The 13127-nt window shown below is 41.0% G+C and overlaps 1 protein-coding gene across 1 annotated transcript in view; it reads right to left on the minus strand.

The window, feature by feature from the left end:
- LOC104869442 (zinc finger protein 260-like) overlaps positions 1-13127 on the minus strand; it is a 33946-nt gene that overhangs the window by 13498 nt on the left and 7321 nt on the right. Inside the window, 3 exon segments of the mRNA XM_010634678.3 lie at positions 7386-7468; positions 9247-9359; positions 10301-10383. The gene's annotated coding sequence lies outside the window, so the exon portion shown is untranslated.

The following is a 13127-nucleotide window of genomic DNA, read 5'->3' on the forward strand; positions in this document are numbered from 1 at the left end:
CGCCCCTTCCGCCCCGGGTCTGGCTCCCACCCGGCCTCACCAGAGCGTGCCGCCCACCACTGAGGGAGGAATTTGACAACCAGCCGCCAGACCGGAAGAGCCGCCGTCGGCGTGACGTCACTTCCGCACGCTCTCCAGCCTTGGACGGAGGCTGCCTCCCGAGACAGATTCTAATTTCTTCCCGCAAGGGTGCATTTAGGCCCCGGGCTGCGGCCACCCCAGGCACCCCGAGGCAGAAACAGTCCCAGACAGGCCCAGGGTGAACTTAGACACAGGCCTGTGGACCGGGCCCATTCCTGGGGACGAGGCTAGAGCTGGGGCCCCGCCCCGCCCCGCCCCAGCTTCCGCCCGGCGGGCAGCTCAGAAAAGCTGCTGTCTGGCTCTGCAGCGTTCCCGGAGCCCTGATGAGCCTTCCTTATTAATGAGGCTGCCAGGGTATGGCATGCCCTCTTACACTAAATCACTCAATCAGTCCATTGTTTCAGCCTCTATGTCCCCATATTTCTCTTTATCTGACAGCTAAGTAATAGTTGCTATTTGTGTTTCCTCGTACTGATGCTGAGACAGCAGAGCAGCTCAGTGCTATACTATACTCAAGTGTTGCAGCCAAATGCCAGTGCTGGGGCACAGCTGGGATTTACAGCTCATTGTGGCAGCTCTGGATCATGGCTCTCATAAGGTGAAGACTCAAGAATACAAAGCTAGAAGAGGTGGAGGGAAAAAAACCCTTCATTGTGCTGGCAGGCTCTGAGCGCTCTACCAGAAATGAGCCTCCTTATATAGGGATCCACAGGGCAGGTGAGGGTGGTCACTAAAGCAGGGGGCGGAGCCACAGAACACTCCCGAAACACAAGCCATGTGACACTCAGTGAAGCAGGGGGGCAGAGTCTAACAGCGCCTGCTTGTGAGGGGGCAGAGGTTAACAGAACATTCCTGAAAGGTCACACAGTTCAAATAATCACAAACCATTTCGATACACTGGGCTGGAACCCAGCAACACAAACTTACATCTCCAAAACAAACCATTCTGTGCGAAGAAAAAACAAATGGAGGCAGGGCGAGGGCCTATCTTACTGTATAGCTCTTCTCTATCACTGATACTTTCTGTCAGTTTGAATTTTTTTCCCTCTTCAAATGTTATTTCTGTAGCGCAGTGGTAGAGCTCTTGCCTACCATGCACTAAAGCCTTCGGTTCAAAAAAGAATCAATTTCTTGAATTTTGCCATAAACTCAAGAGCCTTCCATTCTACTCTCCACTCCCACCCTGGTACTGGGGAGTGAGACCAAGGACTTTACACTGGGCAGCATCCCCGGCTGTTGCTAGGCTGGAAATCTAGCTCCTCCTGGCTCAGAGTGCTAGGATTTCAGGCCTGTACCACCAGCCTAACTCCATTATCCATTATCAAACAGCACTGACACTAGACATTCTGCGCTTATGCTGGAATGATTCTGACATTTCTCTGGCAACCATTTGTGCTGTAGTTTTTAGGGGCTATCTTTATGCAGTTGTTAAAGTTATTTTAAATACCAATTTATGAATATCAAAAATTATTCATATGTATTATTAAACATAAATATGTATTCATATTTTTTGTGTTCATTTCTCATTTTTAGCTGTAGAAAATATTCGTTAGCTAGCCAAAAGAGTTTGTATTCTTCAGTAATTTTTGGGTTTCCTGCCTTGCATTAAAAAGTCTCAATCCTGGGCCAGGGATTTAGCTCAATGGTTCAAGCACCTGCCTCATAAACTCAAAGACCGGAGTTTGATCCCCAGTACCCCCCCACACACACACAAAAGTCTCCATCCCAAGTAACTGGGCCCACAGATCGAATGTTTAAACATTTATATCTTTCAACTTCACAGAATATATTTTGGAAAGTGGTTTGTGGCAGTGGATCGTATTTTTTTCCTTCAGAAAGATCACCAATTACCATAGTACCATTTATTGATAAACTCTGACTTACTGAATTGAAATTTCATGTTTCATAAACAGTAAATTCCATTAGATACCCATATCAGTTTCAAGATTCTCTGCTCCAGTATTAATATCATAATCTTCTCATTCTCAATTTATATCAAAACTTTTGGAGGGCTGTTTTTTGGCGGTGCTAGGGATTGAACCCAGGGCTGTTGCACTGAGCTACCGTCCTCTTTTTATTTTGAGGTGGGTTTCACTAAGTCACTAAATTGCCCAGGTGAGGCTCAAATTCGTAGTCCTGCTGCCTCAGCCTTCCAAGTACCTGGTACTAACACAGTCCAGGCTTGGAAATACTTCTAATCATTTCTAAACAGATCAAAATACCCCTGCTTAGAGCCAGGGATGTAGCTCAGTGGTGCCACCACCTGCCTCCCAAGCAGAAGGTCCCAAGTTTGATACCCAGTACCAAAAAAAAAGCTATTGCACAGCAAAATACCCCTGCTTTCTATGCTCTGAACAGGTAACTTAACTCTGAACTCTGAAACTCATATTCTGGTTGAAATATACATTTAAAAAGCACTAAAACTTTAGCCAACTAGGAAATGATGGTGAGAGAGAAGAGCTACACAGTAAGATAGACCTTTGTCTTGCCTCCATTTTTTTTTCCTTCACACAGAATGTTTTGTTTTAGAAATGTAAGTTTGTGTTCCTGGGCTCCTGCCCAACGTATCAAAATGGTTTGTGACTGTTTGAATTGTGTGACCTTTCAGGAATGAAAGTTAAATGTTGTTCAGGAATGTTAAACTCTGCCCCCTCACAAGAAGTTTGTTAGGCTCCACCCGCTCGCAGGAATGTCCTGTAACTTTGCCCCCCGCCGCCTCAGTGAGCACGCTCACCTACCCTGCACATCCCTATGTACGGAGGCTCTCATTTCTGGAGCTCCAAGATGTAATAAAGTTTTTTTTGGTGGGTTTTTTTTTTCCCCTCTTCTATTGACCTCTGGATTCGTGAGTCTTCAACCTTTGAGAGCTGTGACCCAGAGCTGCCACAGAGCCGTGATGCGCAGCTGTTCCTCAGACCTGTAACACTAGGCTACAGCACTGAGCTGCACTGTTCTGCTGCAACAACATCAGTCCCTATGAGATTTTCATTCTCGGGGAGTAATTACTACACCAGTGTTCCTCCACTTCAGAGTGGATGAGATTCAGCAGAAAGGCTTGTTAATTGGGAAATGGGAAGAAAATGTTCAAATGAGAAGGGGAACAAGGGAGAGGGGAAGGGTGGGAAAGAAAGGATAAGGAGAAAAAGAAGAGGCGGGAAATGGAAACAAAGCTTTTGTAAATGAGGGGAAGAGGGGTCGAAGGAGGAGAAATGGGAAAAAAGCAGCAAGATATATCATGCACAGGTGTAAATTTCCTAGGATGAAAGGCTTGTTAAAACAGGACCCAATAGGAAATATTCAGACAGTATGTCAGAGGTAGTCTTTGTTAGGTACACTGATTTATTTAAACACCATTCACTTTTGTGATTGTGTGTGTTGTGGGGGATCAACTCCAAGGTCTCATGTGTGTGTAGCAAGCCTGTACCACTGAGCTACATCACCAGTCCAGGACATGTATTTCTAATAATGTGACAGTGATACTATTCACCCTAGGACATTTTTTTAAATTAAAAGCTATGAAGAAAAAAATGTCACTGGAACACAAAGTCACAAAAGTTGTAGTACTTGTCAGCATACAAAAATTATCACTTAATACACTATGAATGGATAAGAAAAAGAAATTAAGAAAATAACTTTATTTCCAATAAATCACCTCAAAATAATAAAACACATAGGAGTAAATTTAATTAGCAGGTTGAAAGGTCCATACATTGAAAACAGAAAACACTGATGAATGAAAAAAAAACAAGAAAGTGAAAAGACAGCCCACGTTTATGGTCTGAATGAATACTGCTAGTGTTCACAGTACTGAAAAGGAATCTATATATTTAATGTCATCCCTTTCAAGACTCCAATGGCAGGTAGGATGGCAGCACATGCCTGTAATCGTAGCATTCTGGGAGGGTGAGGCAGGAGGATTTCAAGTTTGAGCTCATAGTGGGCAACGTAGCAACTGAGACCCTGCCCCGAAGTTTAAATTAATTAATTTATAAGGACTGGGATTCAGCTTAGTGTAAAGGTCCTGGGTTCAATCTCCAGTACAAAGAAAAAAAAAGATTCCAATGCCCCACCACAGGATTGTTCAGGGAGAGAACCCTACAATTTATACTGCAACCCTCAAAGACTGAAAAGTCAAACGAATCTTGAATAAGAACAAAACTGAAGGTATAACATATTACACAGTTGCAATAATCAAAAGGGTATTATATTGGCATAAAAAGAGAACAAGGGAAAAGAATGGCTTAGAAATAAATTCATAAATATACAGTCACTTAATTTTCAATAAAACCACCAATAATACATAAGGGGGAAAGGAGAGTCATACAAATAAAATGCAAAAATTGGGTAGACACATGCAAGAGAATGCAATTGGACCACTCTCTTACACCACACACAAAAGTCCATAGTAAAGAGATTAAAGATTTAAACCTGAGGCTGTGAAACAAGAAAACTCCTAGAAGAAAACAGGATAATAACTATCTGACACTGACACTTATCTTGGAAATAATTTCTTATTAGAGTCCACATCAAAACCATATCCAACAAAAGTAAAAATAAGTTATATATCCATACCCATGTTTATACCAGCAGTCTATAATACCTAAATCTTGGAAATGGCCTATATGCCCATCAACAGACGAACAGAAAATGTATTTATACACAATGGAGTGCTACTCTGCCATAAAAAAAGATAAGCAAGTCATTCATATATAAATGGATGCATCCTGAGACCCCATTCAGTGAAACGAATCAGAAGCACAAGTTTAAATGTTGCATTTTTTCTCTTCTATGAGAAATCCAAATTATATATAGCACAACAGAAGAAAAGTAGGGAGATCTTTTCCAACAGTAAAAGAACGAGAGATGGAGGGAAGGAAGGAGAGAGAACAGAGATAGAAAAGTAGAAAAGTCATCCCAACCTTTCATGTTTCCTGTTTGAACTACTGAAGATTGAATCCAGGACCTGGTACATGCGAGGCAAATGCTCTATTACTAAGTCATACCCTCAGCCCTTTCAACTTTATTTTGGGACAAATTCTCCCTAAATTACTCAGCCTGGCCCCCAACTTGCAATCCTCCTGCCTCAGCTTCCCAAGTAGCAGGGATAACAGATGTTTGCTACCACTCCTGGCAGGGATGAATATTTCTTAATGGATTTTCCTTATTCTTTACAACCAAAGAGTTTTTCTCCAGTGATTATGGATGTTCAGTAAAATGAGAAAAAAGAGTGAGGCCTTTCCAACCTTCTTTCCACTTAAGAGTTTACATCCAGTGTGAATCTTTACACGGTTTCGCAAGTATGGAGAAACAGCAAAGGCTTTCTTACTTCCTTACATTCGTAGCGCTTCTCCCCAGTGTGCCTTCTTAAATGCTTAGTAAGGCCTAAGTGCTCAGTGAAGACTTTCCCACAGTCCTCACATGCACAGGGTTTCTCCCCAGTGTGTGTGCGCATGTCACTGCAAAGGTTGGAGGAACACCTAAATGCTTTGCCACGCGCTGTACACTCAAAGGGCTTCTCTCCAGCGTGAGTTCTCAGATGTACATTAAGAGATGAGGACAAAACAAAGGCTTTCCCACATTGGTCGCATTCGAAAGGTTTCCCTCCTGTGTGACTTCTAAGATGTTCCATAAGGTGTGAGGAAGTAGGGAAGGCTTTCCCACATTCCGTGCACTCATGGCTTCTCCCCAGTGAGTCAGAACGTGTGGTACAACCACTGAAAGCTTTCCCACAGTCCTTGCACTTGTAAGGTTTTATTCCAGTGTGAATTCCAAAGTGTTTCTTAAGACATGAGGAGTTTCTAAAGGATTTTGCACACATCTGACATTTCAAGGGCTTCTCACCAGTGTGAGTTTCTACATGTGCAGTGAGTTGGGGGATAACTACTGCTCTCTCCCATGCCTGACACTGATAGGGCTTCTCGCCAGCATGTACTCGTAAGTGTTTAGTGAGACATGAGCCCTCAGGGAGGGCTTTCCCACACTCCTTACATTTGTAGGGCTTCTCACCAGTGTGGGTTCGCACGTGTCTGTGGAGACAGGAGGAACGTGTAACTGCTCTCCCACACACTGTACCCTCAAAGGGCTTTTCTCCAGTGTGCGTTCTCAAATGTGCGCTGACATATGAGGAAGATGCAAAGGCTTTTCCACACTGGGCACATTTAAAGGGTTTCTCTCCCGTCTGACTTCTCATAGGTTCCATAAGAACCGAGGATTTACCAAACACTTTCCCACATTCCCTTACATTCATAGGACTTGTCCCTACTGTGACTTCGTAAAGGTGTAGTAATTCATAGAATTTTTCCGGTGTTATTTTCCTTTTTATTACTCAGACAGAAAGAATATGTGAAGAAATTTCCACATTCATAGGGTTCTTTTACACTGTATGTTTGAATATAGTCAGAACAGCACATAGAATGACTAAAAGCGTTCTCACATTGCTCCCATGCATAGAGCTTTTCTCCACTGTGAGTTTTCCCATGGGCCTGTAGCTGTGACTGATTAACAAATGCTTTCCCACAGCCAATGCATTCAAAGGATTTCTCTTGAGTGCATATTCTCTGGTAAACATTGTTTGGAGTCGGGGTGAAGGTTACTTCACATTGAATCAAGGGAGAAATCTTCTCTTCAGGAGAGATTTTCTCAAGCAGTGGAGGGAAATCGTTTTCACACCGACTATACTCTAAAGTGTTCTCTGTATTTCGAGCGCTCATGTATTCACTGAAGACTTTTCCAGATTGCTTAAAATCATAGAACTCCTCTCCACTGGAGCTTTCTGCCTGCTGATTAAGGAATGAATAAGGATTAAAATTTTTTCAGGGGCCGGGGATTTAGCTCAGTGGTGCTGCCACCTGCCTCGCAAGTGCAAGGTCCCAAGTTCGATCCCTAGTACCAGAAAGAAAGAAAGAGAGAGAGAGAGGGAGGGAGTGTAAGTAAGTCAGGCAATGTAAGTGCTTTAAAAAAAAAAAAAGCTGGGCGCACGTCTGTAATCCCAGCACTCAGGAGGCTGAGGCAGGAGGATCGCTGTGAGTTGAAGACCAGCCTGGGCTACATAGTGAATTTCAGGTCAGTCTCAACTATACAGTGAGACAATGTCTCAAAAAAAAAGATTTTTTCAGACTTATATGAGAAGGTGTATTTGTGGGAACTCTTAGTACCAAGTTTCACACCAGGTGTGAGGCATCTCTCTAGGGATAACATACTCTGAGGGAAAAGGCTACTTCTCTCAAATTCTCTCATTTGTGTTGATGTCCATCATGGAATTCATAATCTTTCCTGAGACTTTGAACTATCCTAGTGAATCTTACCTGCTGTATCCTCTTTGGTGTATCTGACCAAAATACATCCTGCTGAAATGTTGTTCCTCTGGTTTTAAGGCACATTTTCCATTCTAAAGTGAAAAAATATATACATATAAGAGTTTGCAAACTATAATAGTGCATAAGATCCTAATGAGATAATTGACAACGTGAAATACGAAGAAAAGAGCTAAAGGTGTGGAGAAAGTGGGAAGGGTAGGAGAAAGGTAATAAGGGAAAGAAAAAAAAATCGGAGAAAATGAAAAAATGGAAATAAAATATTTGTAAATGGGGAGGCGAGGAGGGGGTGAAGGGAAGGCAGGGACAAGGGGAAAAAATGAGAACCAAGACCAGTCATGTAAAGGTACAGAATCCCAATGACGAATGTAACTGTACTGTTTACCTAAAATGTACCAATAAACTAATGACAAAAAAAGAGTTCACACAACAAAATGCTAAACTAAATAAAATGATAAAACTCATTTATATTTGTTTCCATACTAAACATGCAAAAAATAAACCAAACATAGATTCAAGCAGTTTGCTTATGTCTAAAATTTGGCAATTTTAAGAAAGTGGGATCAAAATGTAATACTTTATTAACAGGGCTGGGGATTTAGCTCAGTGGTGCCACCGCAAGTGCAAGGTCCCGAGTTCAATCCCCAGTGCCAAAAAAAAAAAAAAAAAAAAAAGCTTACACCAATACTTTATTAACAACTTTTTTTATCTTTGTTTTTTTGTTTTGTTTTGTTTTTGTTTTTTGTTTTTGGTACCAGTGACTGAACTTGGGCCCTTGTGCTTGCAAGGCAGGCGGCAGAACCACTGAGCTAAATCCCTGGCTCTATTAACAACTTTTTCTATAAAAACTAAATGTGATGGTGAGGAGAAATAATATAATTAGGAATAGAATCAGGAAACATCTACCTAAATAAAACCATCAACTCAAAGTACAAAAGAGCAGAACACTTAAAAGGCTGGATAGAGTAACAGAGTATGGAAGTTGAAAACATCCCAAAACTTACAGTCCAAGGACTCAGCCTTCAGATTTAAGGTGGTCTTTGAAATGTCTCCTCATATTTCCAAATATACTGAACTAGTTAATTACAAAACATGTTTTCCACACACAATTATATTGGAGAACACCTTTCTTCACTATCTCAATTCTACCTTTCCCTCCACCCAAGAGATAAGCCTGGGTTCCAATAGCTTGTGTTCTTCACACAGGGAAAGATATATTCTTAGAAGAGAGTAATGTGAAAAAAAAGACAAATTTTCGCATGAAAGAAATTTTTTTTTTTTTTTTTTGCAATACTGGAAATCAAGAGCCTTCACACATTCCCAGTCCTTTTTAAATTTTATTTTGAAACAAAGTCTCATTAAATCACTAAATTATCCAAGCTGGGCTCAAACCTGCAACCCTCCTACCTCGGCAACCCAGAATGCTGGGATTGCAGGTATGCACCACCATATACAACTAGAAAGCTACATTTCTAATACAAAGGCATTAAAATTATTCCTACACACCTCAAACTGCAAATATTTAAGGCTATTTATCTTTGATCCTTAAAATCTACATTTAAGCTTAAAAACACTTTTAAGAACCACTACTATTTCAGTTTTCTTCAAGTAGGACATAATGGAAATGGATAAAGATGTTCAGATTCAGTATGAAAGGTGGAGTATCAGAATATATTTCTAACAGCATGAGAGTGATGCTCTTCATCCTAGACTACATCTGATAACCATCATAGATTAAAGGTGTTAATGGTCAGAATCTCTGTTATTTCCTATTATATTCAGAGTATAAGTGACAGATTCTGGAACAAAGTTCTGCTTCTTATATAGCCGTAAGGAATGGTAGCTGTCTTACCTACTGTGGTCAGGTTCTGGTAGTTCTCCAGCATTACTTCTCTGTGTTACGTCCAGTAAAGCCCACTCATCCTGGGTGAAGTCCACAGCCACATCCTCAAATGTCACCGAGCTCTAGACCATCACATACATGTTGGTTTGAGACAAGTGATATCTCTCCACCAATGTTTACTGGTCAATGAAGTGACCCCAACGCCTATAAAAGATTCTAAGGTCTCCCATATCCTATTCTAGGATGCAATGGTCCTAAGAGATCTCTCTACCCATATTCTCTCCAATTATATCTGGGTCTCTTCCAATGATATGGCTTTAAGCCGGGTATGGTGGTGCACACCTGTAATCCCAGCACTCAGGAGGCTGAGGCAGGAGGATCACTGTGAGTTCGAGACCAGCCTGGGCTACATAGTGAGCTCCAGGTCAGTCTCAACTACATAGTGAGACCCTGTCTCAAAAAAACAAAAAAACAAAAAAAAGCCAATGATATAGCTTTAGCATCTCTTACATGTGAACTTGTATCACCATAACTAGGTCTATTCAAACTGTTTTCCTACATTGCAGCACACTCCTGAGCATGTGAAAAAGACCTGATAAATGGTGATATGTGAAAAATCATTTAAGAAAGGATACTATCATCTTCCTTATCATCTGCCAGAGCACTCAGAAAATAAGTATCTAAACAGTACCCGGAAAGATTCACGTGACTACTAAAATACTGATATGCCCTTCACCTATATGATGGGCACACCCTTCTAGGAAAGTTCAACTAGGGACTCACTCTTGGCATATACATCTTTTTTTTTTTTTTACTCTCTGAAGACCTCTTGAGACCTACAAGGAAATATAAGTTCTTGGTTGGTCCAATTACATCATTTTGGGGAAGCATTTAAGCTTCACGCTAACTCTGGATATCCCTAAATTCATCACTATTAAAGAATCTCTGCAGAGATGCTGCTCCATCTTGTGCGACTCCTATTTCTCAAGTATCTCCTGAATCACTATAATGGATTTCTTAATCTTCTCTGTAGAAAATGAAAAACACCTTTCATTAAACCTACCATGTGTGTCCCACTGCAAGTATATCCCCTCAATAAATCCTGTCGAAGTGCTGAACCTTCAGTTTTTAGTCGCATTTCCCACTCTGAAATTGAACAAATAAAAATTTAGATCTGACTATGATGTGTCTGTTTATATTTATTTTCAAGATAAACACAGTGAGAAGAGAAAGCAATTTTGAGGATTTAGACTTTGTCAAAATTCCAGAATGATTAGGATAAAAGTTCAATTTTTTTTTTTTTTTTTTGAGACAGGGTCTCACTATGTAGTTGAGACTGACCTGGAACTCACTATGTACCCCAGGCTGGTCTCGAACTCACAGCGATCCTCCTGCCTCAGCCTCCCGAGGGCTGGGATTACTGGCATGAGCCACCACGCCTGGCAAAAAGTTCAAAATTTTAAATATGTTAAAAATTGATTCTGGGGCTGGGGGTTTAGTTCAGTGATTCTGCCACCTGACTTGCAAGTGCAAGGACCTGAATTCGATCCTGGGTATCAAAAAAGATTGATTCTGTAAATTAACACTGATAATAAATCAAAACAATTTTATTAGAGAAATACAAAAAGAAATGTCTGAACAAAAAGCATACACCAAAACGAGCTAGAAAAACTAACTGAAAGTAACAGAGTAGAGGAAGTTAAAGATAACCTAACTTCTAAGACAAATGGCATCAACTTTCTGAGAATAATATCTTAAAAATTTTCCTCATTATGCTTGTAAACATAAAGGTAAGGAAACATAAGCCCTGAGAAACATGACTCAATTTGCCTAGTCATAAGTGAGATTACATAACACATCTCCCCAAAGCAGAGACAGCATAAAATACTCCTTTCGGTTGACTTAAGGCCTTAACAAATGAAATCACAGTGTGGTTATTCAGGCCCAGATGCTGAACTCTGTGTTTCACAGGGAGATTGCAAGATTGAAAGCAGTCTGGCTGAAAAATAGCAGCAGCAGTATTAACGATGGCACAAATTGATAACATCCATCTCGTTAAGTCTAGGTCAAATATGCATGATCTCTCTTCTCTGATTCTAAGGACACATCAGGGTAGCTTTTATGTCTAAGTGTACAGTGGTAACACCCATTCTTCTTTAAACAGGATTATCTGGATTCCTATCAACATCAATCATTAATCAATAATCAACAAGCAGCTGGGCGTCATGACACACACCTGTAATCCCAGCACTCAGGAGGCTGAGACAGAAGGATCGCTGTGAGTTGGAGACCAGCCTGGGCTACATAGTGAGTTCCAATTCAGTCTCAACCACATAGTGAAACCCTGTCTCAAAAAAACAAACAAACAAAAAATAACCAACAAGCATTAGCAGTCATAAAACGTTAGCTCTTAATGCTGTTACATATGAACTCCACAAAAAATGGTACACTGGGCGCTTGTGTTGTGGAGGCCACAGCAACTCCATATTGTAATAAAAGGCTCCATTTCATACTGAGCCTGACCTAAAAATGAACCCAATTGTCTTGTGACTACTGAGCAAAGCAAACTAGTTCCTGGGAAAACAAAAGAATGTATAGAACCATTAGATAAGACCATCTGGCATCCTTGAAACTCCACCACCCATAGCAACCTTGTAACTCAGCCACCTGTAACAACCTTGAAACTAGGCCACCCCGGATACCTCACCACCCCAACAACAGCCAATAGGATTTAAATGTAAAAACTAACCAATCATAATAGAAGTAAAGCTTGTTACTAAGACTAATGTATCCCAAACCCTATAAAAGTGGCTTGAAATTGCTTTTCGGGCGCTCCAATCTCGGATTGGCAGACCCACTGCATGCTGTGTTAATAAAGTGCTCTTGTGTGTTGCATACATGAGTGGTGATCTTCTTGGGGACGCGGTGCTTGGGAACAACAGTGTGTGTGTGTTTGCGTGTGTGTGTGTGTGTGTGTGTGTGTGTGTGTGTGTGCTCTTATAATAACACTTCACAGAAGATAAAAATCACTGTTGGGCTGGGGATTTAGCTCAGTGGTTCTGCCACCTGCCTCACAAGCACAAGGACACAAGTTCAATCCCTGGTACCACAAAAAGAAAAAAAGATAATAATCATTTTTAATGACAAAACAGTGTAGCTTCAAGAAACACAAGTGATTGGTCCAAAATCAACTGGTGAGGAAATGAAAAACTAAGTCTTCGATATTGGTAGGTTTGTCCCTAAAGTTTGATCCTGTGCGTCATTAAACTCCAAAATGATCACCACATAAAGGACTCTGGAAGATATGCCTGAATTAGAACCAGAATGTCAGTTTTACTAACAATTCAGAATACAATTCAGCTGCTGGGCATGGTGGTACACACCTGTAATCTCAGTACACAGAGGCTGAGGGAGGAGGACTACCATAAACTCCAGGCCAGCCTGGACTACACAGTGAGTTCAAGGCCAGTCCGAACTAGCAGTGAGATCCTGTCTCAAAAAAAAAAAAAAAAAATCTCCAATCAAATTCAATCTGAAGCCAGGAATTTAGCTCAGTGGTTCCACTGACTGCCTTGCAAGTGTGAGGTCCGGAGTTCAATCCCCAGTATCAAACCAAACAAAACAAATTCAATCTAAATAGCAAGGACAATTCAATAACTTAGCAATACCCTGTTTCAAAATAAAAAAAGAAACCTAGGCTAGGGATATAGCTCACTGGTAGAGTTCTTGCCTATCTTGCATAAAAAGTCTTGGGTTTAATGTCCAGCACACACACAAAAAAGGAACAAAATGAAACCCAACAAATTCAACCTCAATAAAACGGTATGAAGAGGGCAGGGGATTTAGCTCAGTCCAAGTTCAATTCCCGGTACAAAAAAAAAAAAAAAACC

The sequence above is a fragment of the Fukomys damarensis genome, unplaced genomic scaffold (assembly GCF_012274545.1).
Source record: "Fukomys damarensis isolate Sample0158 unplaced genomic scaffold, DMR_v1.0_HiC HiC_scaffold_37, whole genome shotgun sequence".
NCBI lineage: Eukaryota > Metazoa > Chordata > Mammalia > Rodentia > Bathyergidae > Fukomys > Fukomys damarensis.